An 18,774-nucleotide genomic window follows, 5' to 3' on the forward strand; every position below is an offset into this window, starting at 1 on the left:
ACCTCATCTCTACAATAAAAAAAAAAAAAAAAATCAGCCGGGCGTGGTAGCGCATGCCTGTAATTTCGGCTACTTGGAAGGCTGAGGCGGAAGGATTGCCGGAGCCCAGCAGGTCGAGGCTGCGGTGGCCAGGAGCAGCCACTGCACTCCAGTCTGGGTGACACAGTTAGACTCCAACTCAAAAAAAAAAAAAAAAGGAAAGAAAACAAAATCATCTCCAACTTCAGACAAACAATGGTGGAACTGAAAGAGAACTATTTTATTCCTATAGAAGAAAATAAAATCTCAAGACCCCATTCTCTTTATGCCAAGAGAAGAGTTCAGCCTGGGAACCAAGTAGGCAACATGACAATTCTTTTAAAAAACAGGCTGCTGTAATATCATAGCCCTGTCACAGCAATATTCACGTTTTCACGATGACAAAGTGCCTTATGCCTCTCTGGATGGCAGTTCTCCCCCACAAGGAAATCCCTTGCTTGTCCCTAAATCTTTCATCCCCAAAGAAAACAAGCACATGCAAATTGTAACCTTATGTCTGTAATCTAACTTTAACTCCCTCAACTGAGTTCTGTTAAATGTCACACTGACAATCTTCCACTGCAAGCTTATCTCCCCAGGTACCAAACAAGGACAAAAAATCCATCCTCCAGATACCATGAGACAAAAGCATAATCGACTCTTTCCTCTCCTCCATCTTTTCCCACACCCACTTTCTTTGCGCTGTTCTCAGTAGGCTTACTAATGAAATAGATTTGTTGTTGTTGTCCTGTCATACAAATGCTCCTTTTATAATCCTAATATGCACTGTATTTCTAGTATTTGAGTCATTAACCCTATGAATCTCTAATCAATTTATTCTTCCAAGAAAATTAACATCATGGTATTCCAAATACTAGAGATAATTAAAGAAAAAGGATAAGCAGCATGTAAACTTCACTGAGGCCTCATTTTACCACCCTCTGGTGCCATCCCAAGTTGACTTTTGGTGCTCTTAAAGTTCCCATTGAGATGTATCCTCTGCCTCTCCATCTGATGTGACACAGAACAATGGTGGAATGAGCCTTCCGGGCAATGAGGGTCATCTTGATATTCAGATTTTGACCATCAAGCCTTCCAAAAACAAAGATTTTGATCAAAAGAGGAGAAATTAGACATAAAAGAAACTTTATTTGAAAACTTCAAGCCTCCTAAAAAATTATCATGGCCAGAGAAGCACAGAAATGGTCACGGAGTCATGATCCAATGCCACAACAGATTGTTGAGCCAAATAATCATCTCCTGAAGGTACTTGCTATGTGGACTCTAGACTGACATCACAAGTAGCTAGTAGTCAACCTACCAATACCACACACTAGACACCATAACCAATGCCCTATATTTCAACGAGGTCCAGCCAATCAGTACTCCATGTTGTTTCTGTAAATCAATAAGAGCTCTTGACAAATAACTATGTAATGGCCCACACCTATCTCTCCTTTTGCCTTTGAAAACTAGCTTGTAACAAAGACCAAATGGAGCTCATATCCATTGGGTTTGAGTACTCCAGGCAGCTGTCCTCCCTTGACACCAATAAACTCATTAAAATTGTATTTTGTGCCCCAGTTTCTGTCTTTAGATCAACAGATGTATAAAGCATTAGCATGTGGAGACAAAATCAAGAATGACATTGCCAACAACATCAAAATATAAACTTGATACAAATCAAGTCCCTAAAGAGTGAAATGCATATTAGGTGACCACAGCCTCAGACAATAGCCTGCATGCAACAGACTGAGGTAAGGAAACCATAAAAATCATTTTCAGCATAATATTAAGGGCATGTTCATGATAACATTAAATGACTGAAAACTCACAAGAGGAAAAACCAAGTAAAAGCCTGCTTCATGACAGATGATTAAACAAGAAAGACATTACAGAAACAATCAGGACTGTGGCCACCTCTGGGTACAGAAGGTAGATGAGATCACAGAGACACCAGAACTGCTTGAGGCCTGTGTATTCACCTGGATGGTGAGCCACGGAGAGTAATATTATTTTTAAATCAACATAAAACAAAGAATTTATTTCAAGAATTCTCTTTGCTTCTTTAGTTCATGTCACACAATCGACTCAGATTTTCAAGCAAGAAAATAACAATCTTAAACTCAAATCATAAAATCTAATTCTTAAATATTTGGGCAAACCTACATTAGATGGCAGGACGATGTTATAAAAAGCAGCAGCTCAGGCAAATAGCCTGTTTCACCCACGGTTCACAAGGTACTAAGTTAAACACTTTCCCAAACTTGGAGGACTACTCTCAAAGTGAATATATAGCCTAAGGTGGCTCACTCCTAGATAGTGGGCAAAAGAAACATTAACAGCTAGGAAATTCAACTCTGAGTGTTTCAATAAGCCTGCTGTTCCATTCTCACAGGATAGAAACACTCTATTCTACAGGGTCTCAATTCTGACCAGTGAGCAAACTCACCTGGAGTCAGTTTAATGTTTGGACTTGTGATGTCCTAACAACACTTCTGACAGCAAATTTGTAAAGCTTGCTGACCACCAATTCTTTAACATGAACTAGTTGTCTAATATTTTGATAGACTTCCCTAGAGGACTCAGCAAAACACTTAAATTTACCAATTTATTATAAGGAATACAACTCAAGAACAGCCCAGTGAAAGAGATGCAAAATGCAAGAGAAAGTGGCAGGAGAAGATTGGAAATATAGATAATCCTAGTGAACAGCGGTGATTAAAGGAAGTCCCCCATTTCTTTTGTGTTCCCAAGAGCAGCTTCCTGCAGAGAAACACTCTATTATGACTTTGATGATGCTCTCTCACTCACAGATCACAAAGCCTGACACAGACTCCAGCAGACTCATTTTTTGCCATATACATGATTACATGAACTGTTTGGTCTTCAGTGATCAAAACAAAATATTTGCTAATCAAACATTGCTTAAGTGTCTCTTTCTCCAGACCCTTGAACTCTGACCGACCCACAGGATGAGACAACATACAACCCTCCTATGACCTTCCTAAGAACAGGTTGACTTCAGCGTGAAATATTTCTAATCTGGGACCTCATTTTGCAATCCTCTGTCTTGCCCTCCCTCTTCCCATCTTCGTTCTACTCTTGTTTATTTATCTCCGTGATATGAAGCCCTTGTCTGTCTAACCTTTGAGATGCTTGAAGATCTTCTGCTTGGTGCTATTCCTCTATGACAATATTCCTTTGTATTAGTTATGTTTAACCTAAACTTAATCTTATTTCATTTGAGAATCTCCAGAAACAGTCCAGGACAGTAACAATTACATTCTCAGAGAATGCATAGCACCTTTAATTCTATCACAACCCCAACCACACCTGCCTGTGGATCCCCAGATTTCCAGGGCTCTATAGCATCTCAGTGTAAAGGCTCCTCCCATGCCTAGTGTAAAAAGACTGGGACACTTGCAGAAGAACCTCCTGAGTAAGAACTGACTGGGCCTTCCATGACCTCATTTTGCAGGATCAGGATTGACCTTTCTTAGAAACTGTTGGCCCATGTCTCTGTTTCCCATCTATGGTTATTGGCCATGGTTATTTACTTAGTTTTAAATGAGAAAAAACCCAGTGCTTTAATAATTCAGCAAAATTGCTGGGTGTGATGGCTTAAGTCTCTAATCCAACATTTTGGGAGGCCAAGAGGAAAGGATTGCCTGAGCCTGTGGATTCGAGACCAGCCCAAGCAACTTGGTGAGACCTCATCTCTACAATAAATCACAAAATAAGTAGGACATGGTAGCATGCGCCTATAGTTCCAGTTACTTGAAAGGCTGAGGCAGAAGGATCACCTATACCTAGCAGGTTGACACTGGGGTGGCCGTCAGCGTGCCACTGCACTGCAGCCTGGACAGTGGAGTGACTCCAACTGAAAAAAAAAAATCAGCAAAATCACTCAAACTCAGTGTTTATGTTTACAGGAAGGCAGGAAATTCATTAGACACTCCAAGAGTCATGGCCACTGCGGGCATCTTGGGTCATCCCCATACAGTAGTAAAGTATAACCAAGAAAAGAAAGGACAGCCGAGAACACATCTCCCCATAAAGATCCCAGAAGTGAACCTCAACACAAAGACATTCTGGTAAGATGTGTGCCTAGGGAAGACAGGGAAGAGAGACAAAATAATTTTTTGTACAACAAAGTGCCAAGTGATTATCCTCTGCTGTCCTCTCAGGCGAAACCTTCAGAAACAAAAATGACTTAAAATAGAACCACTCAAAGCTTTGTGGTAAAAAAAAAAAAAAAAAAATAGTCTTTTAAAAAACCAAACAGGCCGGGCTCGGTGGCTCAGCCTGTAATCCTGTGCTTTGGGAGGCTGAGGTGAGTGAATTGCCTGAGCCCGCGGGTTTAAGACCCACCCGGGCAACTTGGCGAGACCTCGTTTCTACCAGCGCGCCTGTAGTTCCAGCTACTTGGAAGGCTGAGGCGGAAGGATCACCGGAGCCCAGCAGGTCAAGGCTGCGGTGGCCGGGAGTGGCCACTGCACTCCAGTCTGGGCGACAAAGTGAGACTCCAACTCAAAAACAAATAAATATATATACACATATATATATATATATATATATACACACACACACACACAAAAGACAAAATGTTGTGATTTTGACAGGGGTATTTGGCATTTGGGAATGGGGAGAGCTAATGGAAATTTAGGATTTACTAGCGGCCCTCGGACAGGTTGTAGAAACACAGTTATATATTTGAGACACTGGTTGCCATACATCTGAAAATTAGAGAAAGGCCAAACATGGTGGCTCACACCCGTAGTATCAGCTCACACCTGTAATCCCAGCACTCCGGGTGGCCAAGATAGAGGACTTCTTGAGTCCTGGAGTTCAAGACCAGCCTGGGCAACATAGCAAGATCCTGACTCTGCAAAAGAAAAAATAGCTTGGTGTGGTAGCATGGGTCTGTAGGCTGAGGCAGAAGGATCACCATAGCCCAGGAGGTCACATGAGCTGTGAGACTTGGCCTGGAAAAGGAAGGAAGGAAGGAAGGGAGGGAGGGAGGAAGGAAGCAAAGAAAGAAAGAAAAACCCCTGTAGAATGTTAAAATAATTAAACTGCGAGAAATTAGACTGAAAGACAGGTGTCCTGAGATTCTACCAAAAGAAACTTTACTAACTCAAATGAGTTTCTTGAAAATTACTAAGGATGAGAAACAACTTAAGCTTAACAAACTGCGAATTGCCAATAACGCTGATTTCACATCCAGGCATTATCCGCCTGGATAGTCTAAAGAAGGTGACTACAAAACTGTAACCAAAAAGTTATTGAATGTGGTTTGCTTCCTCCTGCAGCCTTATAAAAGCCTTTCCTTCAAGGAGCCTCAGAGTTTAATGTTCAGAAGTAGAATGAAGCTGAGGAGCCACGGACAATAGTTCCTCCCATGGGGCACCCTCTCCTCCACCCTCACACGAGTATGATCCTCCCAGGATTCTCCCGTCGTCCCGCACAACCTGGGCGACGCCGGGTTGGAGGCGCAGAGAGGACCAGGGAGTGCTCCAGGCAAGAGAAATCGCGCAAGGACGAGACAGGATTCCGGGCCCCACTGCCCACCCGGCCCCACTGCGCTGGAGGCGACTAAGGGCCGAGCTGCCAGTGGGGATGCAGGTCCAACACTCCGGGGCAGCCGTGAAGACCCGGTCCCGCCAGTTAGCTTTCGCTGATTCCGCCTTTGGACGCCCGCCTCTGGACGCCCGCCTCCGGACGCCCGCCCCGCACTCACCATTTCCCGGCTTCCGGGTGTCCCGACATCCTTCCTACGGACTTGTAAGTCACAGGGCGACAGAGGCTGCGGCTGGCTCAACTGGGCCTCCTGAAACGAAGGAGCAGTGGAGATGCCAGCCCAGGTGGGGTGAGGGGCTCCAGAGGCGAAGACCCCGGCAAATCCCGGAAGCCGCCTCTTCCTTTCCAGCTGCGCACCTGATTGGACAGTCCCCAGCCCAGCGCATCTGACTGGGTAGAGTACCAGGCCCAATCCACTCTGGCACTGGGTGATGGCGGATAGGATCATAAATGATCCTAGTGACAGGTTTTTGGCTGCACCCATTAGCAGGCAGGGCTTACCCGCTGCGCTGGAATCTGGCCCCTCCTGGGGAACATTTGTATTTAACCTTGTATATAAGATTATGTCCGTTTATATAGCTAATATATGCAAGATATATAGATAGATAGATGCCTATATATACACACATCGTTAAGTGATACTTACAAATGAAAAAGTATAATAATTATTTAATGTTTCAGATTTCATAATCTGACTTCTAGTCTTTTGAGGAGGCAGCCCGAACTTTGAAAAAAGAAGGCAATCTCAGTGTCCAATGAATATAAAATGTGACTTACGTGTCATTTTCAATTTTTAGGTAGCTGTACCCCACATCTTTAAAATAAAAAATTTAAAAGTTAAAAAGAAGTAAGTTTTTAGGTAGTAACATAAAAGAAAGAAACTGGTGACATTGTAATAATTTATGTGGTCCACTTATCCAAAATGTTATTTAACATTTAATTAATATAAAATTGTTCATGAAATATATTTCAAAACTCTGTATTTTAAGCTTCCAGCACCTCTCAGTTCAGAGCAGCCACATTTCAGGCTGGACAAAGATAATGTGGTACGGTATATATAATGAAATAGTATGCAGCCGAAAAAAAGAACAAAAACATGGCCTTTGCAGCAACATGGATGCAGCTGGAAACCATCATACTAAGAGTGAAGTATCACAGAACCAAAAGTGAATACCACATGTTATCGCTCATAATGATGCAGATTTTCAGGTCAGCCTAGACTTCTAGAATGTCAGCTCAATGGGTCGGCCAGCTAAGCCCCAGAGAGGTTGTTTAAGCCTAGCCCTGGAAGTGTCAGCTCTAAGGGGTTGGCAAGCCAAGCCCTGAAAGTGTTACAGTCCAGTGGGCTGGCAAGCCTAACCTCCCTCGGAGTCTCAGTTTTGGAGGCTCACCTTCTTCCAGCAGCTCTCCTGGTTCAGCTGGCTCCATGGGTTGGCAAGCCAGCCTCTGGGGTGCATAGTTCTTCAGCTCCGACAATCTTCTGCAGCTCTTCAGGTCACAGCTCTTCATGGTCAGGTTCTTGTTTCCTGCCCAGAAAGAATGAGGGACACCAACAGCCGAAAAGTAAGAAAGTAGAATTTATTGAGAAGACACAAAAGCTCCCACACCAGGAGAGGACCGGAAGACAGTGCCCATCTGGAGCTGAAACCTGATGCTCATATAGCCCTAAGTCCAAGCTGATTGGCTAGCACTAACTGTGAACTGTTGCTGTTCTGATTGGTTAGTACTAAGGACCAATCGGCAGGAGGTAGGGGCCTAGTGATGAGCTGATTGGTTGCTTTTTGATCCCAGCAGTGAGTACTTAAGCTCTAGCTTACTGCTCTCAGGGAGTTTGTTTACCAATGCTGAGCCTGAGAGGCCTGCTAAACTTCCCTAGTTGTTACCAGAAGACTCACCTGTCTGCCTAGCCTTTCTCTAGCTATCTCCTGTCTCACTAAGTGGAACTTGATCGCTGGTGGCACGAGTACAAACCTGAAATTGACAGATCCTGGACACTGCTAGGGAGGGAGGGAAAAAGGAGAGAAAAGGTATATGGCAACACACTGGGTACCTGATTCACTCAGGGAGAGAAGGCCTGCAAGAAGCCAAAACCTTACCTGCAATCAACTTTCTTATGTGGTTAAACCCTTGCTTGTACCCCACAACTCTAAACTTTTTTAAAAAAGAGAGAAAAAAGAGCAGAAACATTTCAGTTGTTCAGTAGCTCCACATGACCATTGACTGTCACGCTGAAATACAGCTCTGAGGTCTGGCTCCCCAACCTCTGGGAAGAAAAGAGGCTAGCAATCCTTTTCTATCAGAGTTGAGGGAACACTGCCTTCATACCAACATCTCTCCTCAGGCCAAGTGTGCGACAAATGGTGCGCTGAGAGAGAGCAGCAGCTGCAAGCAGAAACAATCCAGGTAGACCACTGCTGTCCACCCAGTACTTGGGAGGGGCCCATCCACCTTCCAGAGATCAGACAGTGAACAAAGGATGATGGAGCCCAGGAAGAGGGAATGTTATGTCTTTAGATCTGTCCACAGTCTCGACCATGACAATGTAGATGTGGAGGACATAGATTAAAGACAAAATTTTTATTTTGCAATTTGACCCTGACTGTAATGGGTAGGCTGTGGTTGTTATTTGTCAGCTACCAAGAATGTTAAACACAGACTTAAGCAAACTTCTGTACCTAAAATAGTCTCTTGCTCTGAAAACGAATATAAAGATCGATCTGCTGAGAAGACCTTTCCTCCTGCGGTAGTTTAGCTAAACAGCTGAGTCTCGAAGTCATTCTTTGATTTTTAACAGGACCAAGGTGTTTTCCAAGACCCCAAACTCAGGAGAACCCATGGGGCCAATCTCAGCAGCACACATGCAATTCACACACAGCAAATGCACACCTCACCCTGAATCAAGGCTTCTCACCCTGGCTGCACACTAGAATCACCTCTGAGGCTTTTAAGATCCCCAAACCCAAATTGTAACAGAGCAATTTATTCAGAATCCCTGGAATAGTATGTAGGCAACCTGTAGGTTTAAAGCTCTCCAGGTGATTATAGTGTGCAGCCAAACCTAAGAACACAGCTTTAAACCATCCTCTTTTGGTGATCTAATTGAAAATTATTTCTCAAATAGAAAAACGTTTGCTGCTGAGTTATGGACTTCCTGTCTTACCTGCATTACCTGCTTAAGATCCTGTGCAAAACCAGCCTCTGCTACTCATGTTGTTCCTGACTCAATCCAGTTGTCAACTGCCTTGCTGTGTGCACAGAACTGTGCTTGGTACCCTGGCCTTGGTGAGCATTACCTGGGGCGGGGGGAATTTGCTGGAAAACAGTTGCATTCCAAACATTTAAAGCCAAGCTGCTTTCCAAATTGAGGAACAAATGGAAAAAACCTAGGGAGGTCATCTAAAAATTAAGACAGAAATTATATCTTAAACTATTAAAACCCAGCAGTTTCTTTCACCCATGCCAGCTCTGGCGTGTCTCCCTTTCCTCTCTTCTTTCCCTGTAACCTTTGTTTAAAAGTTTTAAAAATATATATATATTAAAACTCATTTGATAATGTCATGAATGGGCATGTCCCAATTTAAAACCAAATAAATGGGACCAGATGCTGTCAGAGAGTGTGCATGAAGAAGAAAGTTAATGACATTTCCATTTTATAAGTGTCTCAGAAATGCCTGTGACATTCCTAAGCTAATGATTCCAAATCTGATGCCAACTATATGTGTAAAGATGCCAACTCCTGCCTACATATTACTAAATGAAAGACTGAGGCCACACTTAACCTATTCCCAGCCTTACAAAAGCTAAATGGCAGCCACAGCAAGCACCAGATTCTGATATTTTGATCTTTCTGGAGTATCACAGCAACTTACTCAAGGATTCTCCAAGACTGAGTTGTGACTTCTTAATGGGTTGTGAAATCAGCTGGGAAAATTATGGACACTGGAACTATGGCTGCCATCTGAGGACCACAGTAATTATTAAGTGTACTAAAAAGACAAGCCCACTCTGAGGATGACATTTGGAAGGATGGCAGGCATTATTTCGAGATGAGTTCTTGTAACATCGCCCAGACTAAATTAATTTTATTTGAAATATGAAATGCTTTAAGTTGGAAGCTTTGTGAGTACCAACACGATGCTTCAAGGAAATGCTCAGTGGAGTATTTTGAATTTTCAGATTTGGGATGCTCAACCACGTCCTTTTTTGCCTGGAGAACTCCTGTTCACTCATTAAGCTTCGCTTCATTTGTGTCTCTTTTGAGAACACTTCCTACTTATCTTCATTATAAACCTCATCACACTTTGCTTGGTGTGATTCTGTTTTAATTCTGTTGTCTGAAGGCAGAGGAAAAGAAGTGGTCAGGTAGATCTTTGTTTACTGCTCTGTTTATTTGTGGAAAATTCTGTTCCACAAGATATTACCAAGTCAAATTTTCTTGATGAAAGGAAGTTCTCAGGCTTGGTGGCCCACTGCCTTCATCAGTAACTTCATGGTGTCTGGTGACAGGGATCAGAACACACTACCCCCAAATATGGCACTTTGGTATTGAGAAAACAGCTGATGTGGGAAGGTCCTCTCCCCTGAAGACCATCCTATGACAGTTGTCCTGCCCTCTACCCAGAGGGGAGACACCAAGAAGAAGCAGAACAAACAGGACTTGAAACGGTCACCCCCAGTTTATTACCACTGGTTTATACACTTTTGTATTCCAGTCTTAAGTCTGCATGACTATCCATAAAAATAAATAATGCCCCACCACTAAAAAAAAAACACCCAAAAAAGACCCAAATAAAGAAAACACTACTGTTGTTTTGCCATATTGAGTGAGAATTATTGTCAAAATATGTAATATTTATTTTTATATATAACATGCATACACAAATACATACACAAAGCATTCTTGTAAAATTCTATGAATTATTACAAAGCAAATACACGTGTAACCAAGAAACAGAACCAACTTTACTTCTTTCCTGAGACTCACTCTCTCCCTCTCTCTTCCCAAAAGTAACTACTATCTTGGAGCTAACATTGTGGATTAACTTTGTCTTTTCATGCAAGGATTTTACTACAGAAAATTGTAAACATATACAAATAAACAGATTTATATACTAAACCAGTCACACAGCCCCAACAACTGCTCATCATGTGACATTTTTGTTTTCTCTATACTTTAACCCATTCTCCTCACCCTCACCTGACTCTTTTTTTAGTTCTTCTTTTTTCATGGGGTCAGATGCACAAACATTGAAAAGCACAACTTGCAATTGCACGGTTTTCACAAATGAATACACCTGTACAATCTTCTCTTAAGAATAGAATATTCTGCTTGGGCGTGGTGTCTCACTCCTATAATCCCAATACCATAGGAGGCCAAAGTGAGAGGATTGCCTGAGCCCATGCGTTAGAGATCAGACTGAGCAACTTGGTGAGACCTCATCTCTAAATCAAAAAATTAGCTGGGCATGGTGGTGCATGCCTGTAATTCCTACTACTTGGAAAGCTGAGACAGAAGGATCACCAAAGCCTTGCAGGTCAAGGCTGCGGTGACTATGAGCGAGCCACTGCACTCCAGCCTGGACGACAGAATGAGAATCTAACCCAACTCCCCAAAAAAGAATAGAATATTACCAGCATTCACAAAATTTTCCTTGTGTTCATTAGCAGGCAATGTGCCTCCCCCAGAAGCAAATTGCTTTTGTGACTTTTTTTCCACCCTAGGTTCATTTTGCCTGATATCTAGCAATAGGTATTATTTAATGAACAGCTGAATCACTCAGCACCAGGTTATGAGAATCAGGGTGTGTGCTTTAGTAGTTTGGTTTTTTGTATTGCTGAAAAGTGTTCTATTGTACAAGTGCTCTCCAACTGGTTGGTTCATTTTTCTATTGATGATCTTTTGAGATATTTTCTGTTTAGTGCTATTACGACTAAAGAGTCTATGAACATTCTTCAGCAAATTCATTTTGTATTCAATTTAACTTTTTATGTGATTTAAACATCATCTTTTGTATTTTTACTGGTTATTCCAGGGATATGCACCTTTTACATATAACAACGTACTTAGAGTTAATACTGGGCTATTTTAATAGCAAAATATTTTAATATCTGCTATTTCTTTTATATCTTTATTATTATTATTAGTTAGTAGTAGTAGTAGTAGTAGGTGTCAGGCTCTGTTACCTAGGGTGAAGTGCAGTGGCACAATCATGGTTTACTGCAGCCTCCACATCCAGGGCTCAGGCAATTCTTTCACCTCAGCCTCTGAAATTGCTGGGACAACAGGCATGCACCACCACATCCAGCTAAATGTTTTATTTTTGCAGAGACAAGTTCTTGCTATGTTGCCCAGGCTGTTCTCAGACTCCTGGGTTCAAGCAGTCTTCCTGCCTTGGCCTCCCAAAGTGCTGGTATTACAGGCAGGAGTCACCATGCCCTGCCCCTTTTCTATTTTTTATGCTAATGTTAAAAGTTTTGCATCTACATATTATAAAACTTTTTCAAAAAGCATTATAATTTTTGTTTTAAGTAGTCTTCTAAAAATAGAAAAAGAAAAATGTTGCTTGGAATATTTAAAGGGAGATATTTTTGAGGCTAAGCAAATATAGTGTTTCTCTTTAAAGTTGCATCCAGCCGGGCTCGGTGGCTCAGCCTGTAATCCCGTGCCTTTTGGAGGCTGAGGTGAGTGGATTGCCTGAGCCCGCGGGTTCGAGACCCGCCTGGGCAGCGAGACCTCATCTCTACAATAAATAAAAAAAAAAAATCAGCCGGGCGTAGCAGCACATGCCTGTAATTCCGGCTACTCGGAAGACTGAGATGGAAGGATCTCCGGAGCCCAGCAGGTCGAGGCTGCGGTGGCCGGGAGCGGCCACTGCACTCCAGTCTGGGCGACAGAGTGAGACTCCAACTCAAAAAAAAATAAGAATAAAAATAAAAATAAATAAAGTTGCATCCAGAATATTTGCACTCATAGTGAATCTTGCCTATAGTAATTATTACTGTGATATTCTAGTGGTAATTTTCTATTCTTCATTACATATATTCATTTACTATTTAAAATTCTCCTTTCAAAAAGAATTGTCCTTTTATCTCTCGTTCTCTAGCTTCCCTCCTTTCTTCCTGATTTTCTTCCCTCCTTTGATTTTTTCCTCTCTTTCTTCCTTATTTTGTTCTCTGAGTTATGGATTGAGAACTGTTACCATGAGAAAGGCCAACTGGAAGCCATTAGAACTGCCCTGACACAGGAACATAGTAAAGCAAAAAAAAAATTACATTATTGGAGGCATGTGAGAAATTAGTTCCGTCATAGGTAACTTGAAGGATGGTGGTGATTCCCACCAAATCTACATTGAACTTGCCTATTGGGACTATGCAGGTGATGGACGGGTCTTAAAAAATGACAATGGATGACAATAAGCTGTACCAGATGGGAACTCCAATTGCAGGTGCTTCACCTATGTCGTTTCATTGCATGAGTAAATGGGACCTAGAATTCAGCTATTAATCTGGCAGATGCTTCTTGCTCCACAAAGCCCGCCACAGGCAACTTGCTTTCAGCTGGCAAGGCCAGCCACACACCTCTCTGTCTTACTTCAGGATATATTAACTCTCTAGGACTAGGTCATGATTTAGTTTACAAGAGCTTTATCTTTCCCTTCTCCAAGACATCACAATGGATCATGGCATTATTGGCATTATGCTGTTTGTACCTAGTGAGCAAAGATGAGCATGTATTCTAGACTTCTTAATAAGACATTTACATGTCAGAGAGAGGAAAATAACTCCCAGCAAAAATTCACAGGCCTTCTACCTCGAGGATTTTCAGGGAACCAAGGGTGTGGGGTGTGCTGATATATCCCTTCTAAGGTAAACAAAGTGTTGCATCTGTCTTATTCTGCAACTAGCAAAGATATACAACTCCTAGTGGATTTGGGAACCAACATATTTCTCATCTAGATGTGTAACTCTGGCTCAATTTCAAAGTGACCAAAAAACGCTGGTGGTTTTGAGTGGGACCCAGAACAAGGGACAGCTCTGTAATAGGTCCAGATTACCAAGTGAGCTCCTCTACCACTTGGGTCAAATAATCCAGTAGATAAAACTATCTTGAAGTATCAGTGGCATAGAAGATTCTATTTGGAACCTTTGGATGCACCTATAGGTGAGTCACAGAACAGGCCCTTAGGATTTTGGAGCAAAGACCTGCCATCCTCTGTAAATAATTACTCCTCTTTGAAAAAGCAGATCTTGGCCAACTAAGGGGTCTTTGTAGAGTCTGAATGCTTAACTAGGTACTACCAATTTATCATGTGATCTCAGCTGTCCATCATAAACTAAATGTTATCTAACCCACAAAGACATAAAGTTACATATGCACAACAGCACCCTATAATTAAAATAAAGTGAGGTATATTTCATTGGGCCTGAAGATTACAAGAGGTATAAAAAATTTGCCTAAAGAAATGGCCAGATACCTATGGTTTGCACTGCTCTCTACTACTCTTTCTTTCCTCTCCAGCATTCCACCTGCAGGCATAATGGTGAATTCTATAAGATAATTTGACAAAGAAACAGAATACTCAGGCCTGATTTGGCTATGAACTTGCATGATATACAGACACTGTCCCTCTCTGAAAGACAGTGTGAAATCCAATCTTCTCAATAGCAGAGCTTCCAACAGTGCACCAGATTGTTCACTTTGCATGAGAAAAAGGTCAATGTGTGCAATTAGTTACTAATTCACTGATCCCCTGTGAATGCTTAACAAAGAGTAAACTCAAAAAGAGAAGGAGGTTAATAATCAAGTAGATATGATGACCTGTTCTGTGGATGCCAGTCACCCTCTTTCCCAGCCTCCTCTGTTATCACCCAGTGGTTCATGATCACAGAAGCCATAGTAACAGGGAAGAGCTATTATGAGCTCAGCAACATGGATTTCCACTCAACAAAGATGGTCTTGCTGTGGCCATGATTGAGTGACTGATCTGCCAGCAGCAAAAATGACACTGAGTGACATATATGGCACCATTCCCTGGGGTTATTAGCTAGCCACCTAGTGGCAGGTTAATTCCATAGGATCCCTTCCACCGTGGAAGGGGCATCATATTATTATAGGAATAGACATTCTGGATATGAATTAGACTTCCCTAGATGCGATGCTTCTACCAAAATCGCAATCTGTGGACCAATCGAATGCCTTATTTACAATAATCTTTACCCAAAAGCATTGCTTTTGATCTAGGAAGTCACTTGAGAACCAAGGATATATGACCATGGACCCATGCTCATGGAATTTAGGGTCTCACAACGGTTCCCTCATCATGAAGCAGTTGGCTTGATACAAGGGTAGAGTGGTCTTTGGAAGACTGAGTTAATGGGGTCAGGTAGGAGGTAATAGCCGTAGAACTGGGGCAACGTTCACCACAAGGCTTGACTAACTATGCTCTGAATCAGCTTCCCGAATATGATAATGTTTCTCTTATAACCAGGATTCACAAGTCCAGAAATCATGGGATAGAAATGGGAGTGGCACTAGTCACTGTTACCCCACTTGAATCACCAGCAAAATTTGTGCTTCCTCTTCTCGTAACCTTATGATCTGCTGGACTAGAGGTCTTTGTTCCAGAGGGAGAAATGATTCCACCAGGTCGCACAACAAGGGTGCCATTGAATTGGACATTAAGATTGCCACTAGTCACTTTGATCTCCTCATGCCTCTAAGTACGTAAACCAGGAAAGGAGTTATGGTGTTGAGTGAGGTACTAGATGCAGACTACCAAAGAGAAATGAAAATAATAATGATGGGACAGATACACACTATGTAGGTTGAAAAGAGTATTCCTGCAGTATGGAAAACTCTTTAAGTATCTTTAATATTACTGTGTCCTGTAATTAAGATCAATGGAAAACTACAACAGACCAATTCAGGTAGAACTACAAACGGCCCAAAACTTTTATGAGTGAGGGTTTGAGTCACCGTGCCATATGAATAATTAAGACCAGCTGAGATTCTAACAGAAGGCAAAGGAAATACAGAATGGATGCAGGTGTGGTGGCTCACGCTTGGTATCCCACAACTTTGGAAGTTCAAGGCTAGAGGATCACTTGAGCCCATGAGTTCAAGACCAGCCTGGGCAACATTACGAGACCTCCATCTCTAAAAAATACAAAAACTTAGTTGGATGTGGTGGTACATGCTTGTATTTCCAGCTACTTGGGAGGTTGAGGTTGGAGGATCACCTGAGCCCAGGAGTTCAAGGCTGCAGTGAGCTATGATAGGCCACTGCACTGCACTCCAGCCTGGGGACAGAGTGAGACTCTGTCTCAAAGCGAAACAAAACAAAACACCAGAATGGTTAGTAGAAAAAGGCTGTTACAACCCCAGATTCAACCACATTACAAATTACAGAAAGGACAAATGTCAAGAGTATTCTCTCCTTATATTGTCATGTTATGTATCTATGTGTGTGTGACCTTTGTTTTCTTTGCTTTCTCCCGTATCATATAAGATACAGTGACCTATATCAGCATGTTAGTATTGCTAATTTTATATAATAATATTTAAGTTACTGGATATTGGGAGAAGATCAGACATTACTTAAGGATTTTGCCTCCTCATCCAAAAAAGAAATCAGTGAGTTTTTCGTGTAGGTAGGATAGATGTATGATAATAAACAGAATTATGACTGTGTCATTGACTTTATTTAAGGATTAATATGTTTGAAGGAGATACATGTTTTCAGATGACAAGGGGTGCGGGGTTCCTGCCCCTGCTAGGGTCATGAGGTTTCCTGAAGGAGAGATGGATAGGAGAAAGATGAAAACATTATACTGCTTCCTGAACAGATGACGTTTAATGTTAGTTAACACAGAGCTTTTATACCATTCGTAAAGGGGCAAGACAAAGAAAATTCCTTCACGTACATATGCTTTAAAAGTTACCACCATCTAGCGGTCTAGAAGCGACAAACAAGCCAAGAACACTATCTACTTTTAGTTAATGAGTCTTTATCATAAAGCCAAAAATGATAATTTTAGTTCAAAGTCCTGAATTACAGTCCTTGAAATGTCTCAAGAAAGTTTCCAGGTGCAAAGTTCTCCATGTAGCAGGAGTTTTTCTCTTTTGGGCTTCTATGACCTTCAAAGCTTCGTAATCGCCTTTCTTGTCCAGGTGTCTCCATTACTTTTCTATTATCCTGCAGTGTTTATTTCTAAAGAAAACTCAAAAGTAGCTTTTAGTGATGTTTCCCAGGCCCCCAAGGTTACTTTCTGTATTTAGTTAATTATCATAAAAGTATCTAATTAACATATTATGAATTCAGTGAAAACCCACTCTATAAACGTTAACTTAGAATTTTAATTATTGAGTTAAATAAAAACCTTAATAATTAATCTTCATCCTAAATCTGTGAAAACAGTATTATAAACCACCTACATAACTCCTATATAAGTGTCAGAACTTATAATGAATTCATAATGAACTTACTATAAACTTGTGCTTCTAAAAAACCTTATGTCTAAACACTAAACTGCATAATTCTAAATCAAATAAGGAGTGAATATGCTTATATCATTTTTTACTTCAGCAATATCTAGTAACGTATAACCAAGTGAAAGAAAGCATTTTTGATGTGCTTCAAAGTTTAACCCTTGCATATGTTAGAAAAGGCCAAGTGGCATAGTGGGAAAATGGAAAAATGAACCATGACATTTTCAGGTTAGCTGTGGGTACTTTGCATAAACATGCCATTTTCTTCTTCCATGACTGCACAAAATTTCTTCGGCGGTACCAAACAGCAAAGGTGGAAGACAGAAGGGCCTCAGCTTCCCAGGCTCCCCCTGCAGCCTGGGGTCTTCAGCACACCAGGACCCTGTCAATCACGTGGGCCTCCAAGGCTGGCTCCCAACAAAGGGGTGAATTTTTGATGGTGAATTTTATGTGTCAGCTAGGTTGGACTAAAAGCCCAGATAGTTGGTAAAACATTACAAGTGGGCCTGGGCACTCTTTTTGTCCTTTGTCACAGGGACTTATATACAGAGGGTGCCAAAAGATGTATATGCATTTTAAGAAAAGAAAAAACTGTATTAAAATTGTAATATTCAGTATATATTGATAACATAAGATGAATACAAATCACATTTAACTTCTGCAATTAAATATGTGCTCAAAGTGGTTACTATCAGTGTCCATTCACTTTACTGAAAAATCTCACTGAAAGTGTTCAGAAATTAAAATTTGAGTTTGCACATTATGTAAAATGTGTGTAGAAAATTACAAATTTTTTTTTTTTTTTGAGTTGGAGTCTCACTGTTGCCCAGACTGGAGTGCAGTGGCCGCTCCCGGCCACCGCAGCCTCGACCTGCTGGGCTCGGGCGATCCTTCCGCCTCAGCCTTCCGAGTAGCCGGAATTACAGGCATGCGCTACCATGCCCAGTTGATTTTTTTTTGATTTATTGTAGAGATGAGGTCTCGCTGCCCAGGCGGGTCTCGAACCCGCGGGCTCAGGCAATCCACTCACCTCAGCCTCCCAAAGGCACGGGATTACAGGCTGAGCCACCGAGCCCGGCCCAACGAGCATTTTTACACACTACTTGTTTGTACCAATCTGCATGATGGCAGTCACCTGGGTGGGAGAGTGCTGCAGATCCAGAAAAATCTCTGAGGGGACTCAGAAAACACAGAAACCTTCTCTGTTTTGCTTCTAAAAGCAAAGCCCTATTAGTTCTGGAGAAATTTTGTTCTTGAACAGAGAGTTTGAAAGGTAGCAGCTGCTCTGAGACCAGGCTGGAGATGGATTCTCTTTGAGAAGGGTAGGATGGAGATTGTCCACAGGACTGATGTGGACTTGTAGACCTCCCCCCTCCTGGGGAGGGGAACAGGATGTCCATAGAAAGGATATCCTGTGACCCCAAACTCAGGATCCACTTGTCATTAAACGTTTTGTGAAGGTGAATCCTCCCCAGTGACTACTCCCTGTTCCCTGGCCCAGGCAACCCTGAGGGGCAGGGAGAGCACCCTTGCTCAGATCCTACCCCACCCCCACATGGAGGGCTTGGGGAGCCATGCAGACATGGCTAAAGGGCTGAACTGCTGTAGCTGAGATCCCCCTACCCCCATAATCCCACCGTCCCTCCTCAGATCATTATTCTCACCTCACATTTATCTGGCTTGCA

The 18,774-nt window shown here is 42.0% G+C and overlaps 1 pseudogene; it reads left to right on the forward strand.

Annotated features, from left to right (window-relative positions):
* Positions 1-5,991, forward strand: part of LOC103273741 — a 29,045-nt pseudogene extending 23,054 nt beyond the window's left edge.
* The last annotated feature ends 12,783 nt before the right edge of the window (positions 5,992-18,774 follow it).

The sequence above is a fragment of the Carlito syrichta genome, unplaced genomic scaffold (assembly GCF_000164805.1).
Source record: "Carlito syrichta isolate Samal-C Ts95f unplaced genomic scaffold, Tarsius_syrichta-2.0.1 Scaffold314152, whole genome shotgun sequence".
Lineage (NCBI taxonomy): Eukaryota > Metazoa > Chordata > Mammalia > Primates > Tarsiidae > Carlito > Carlito syrichta.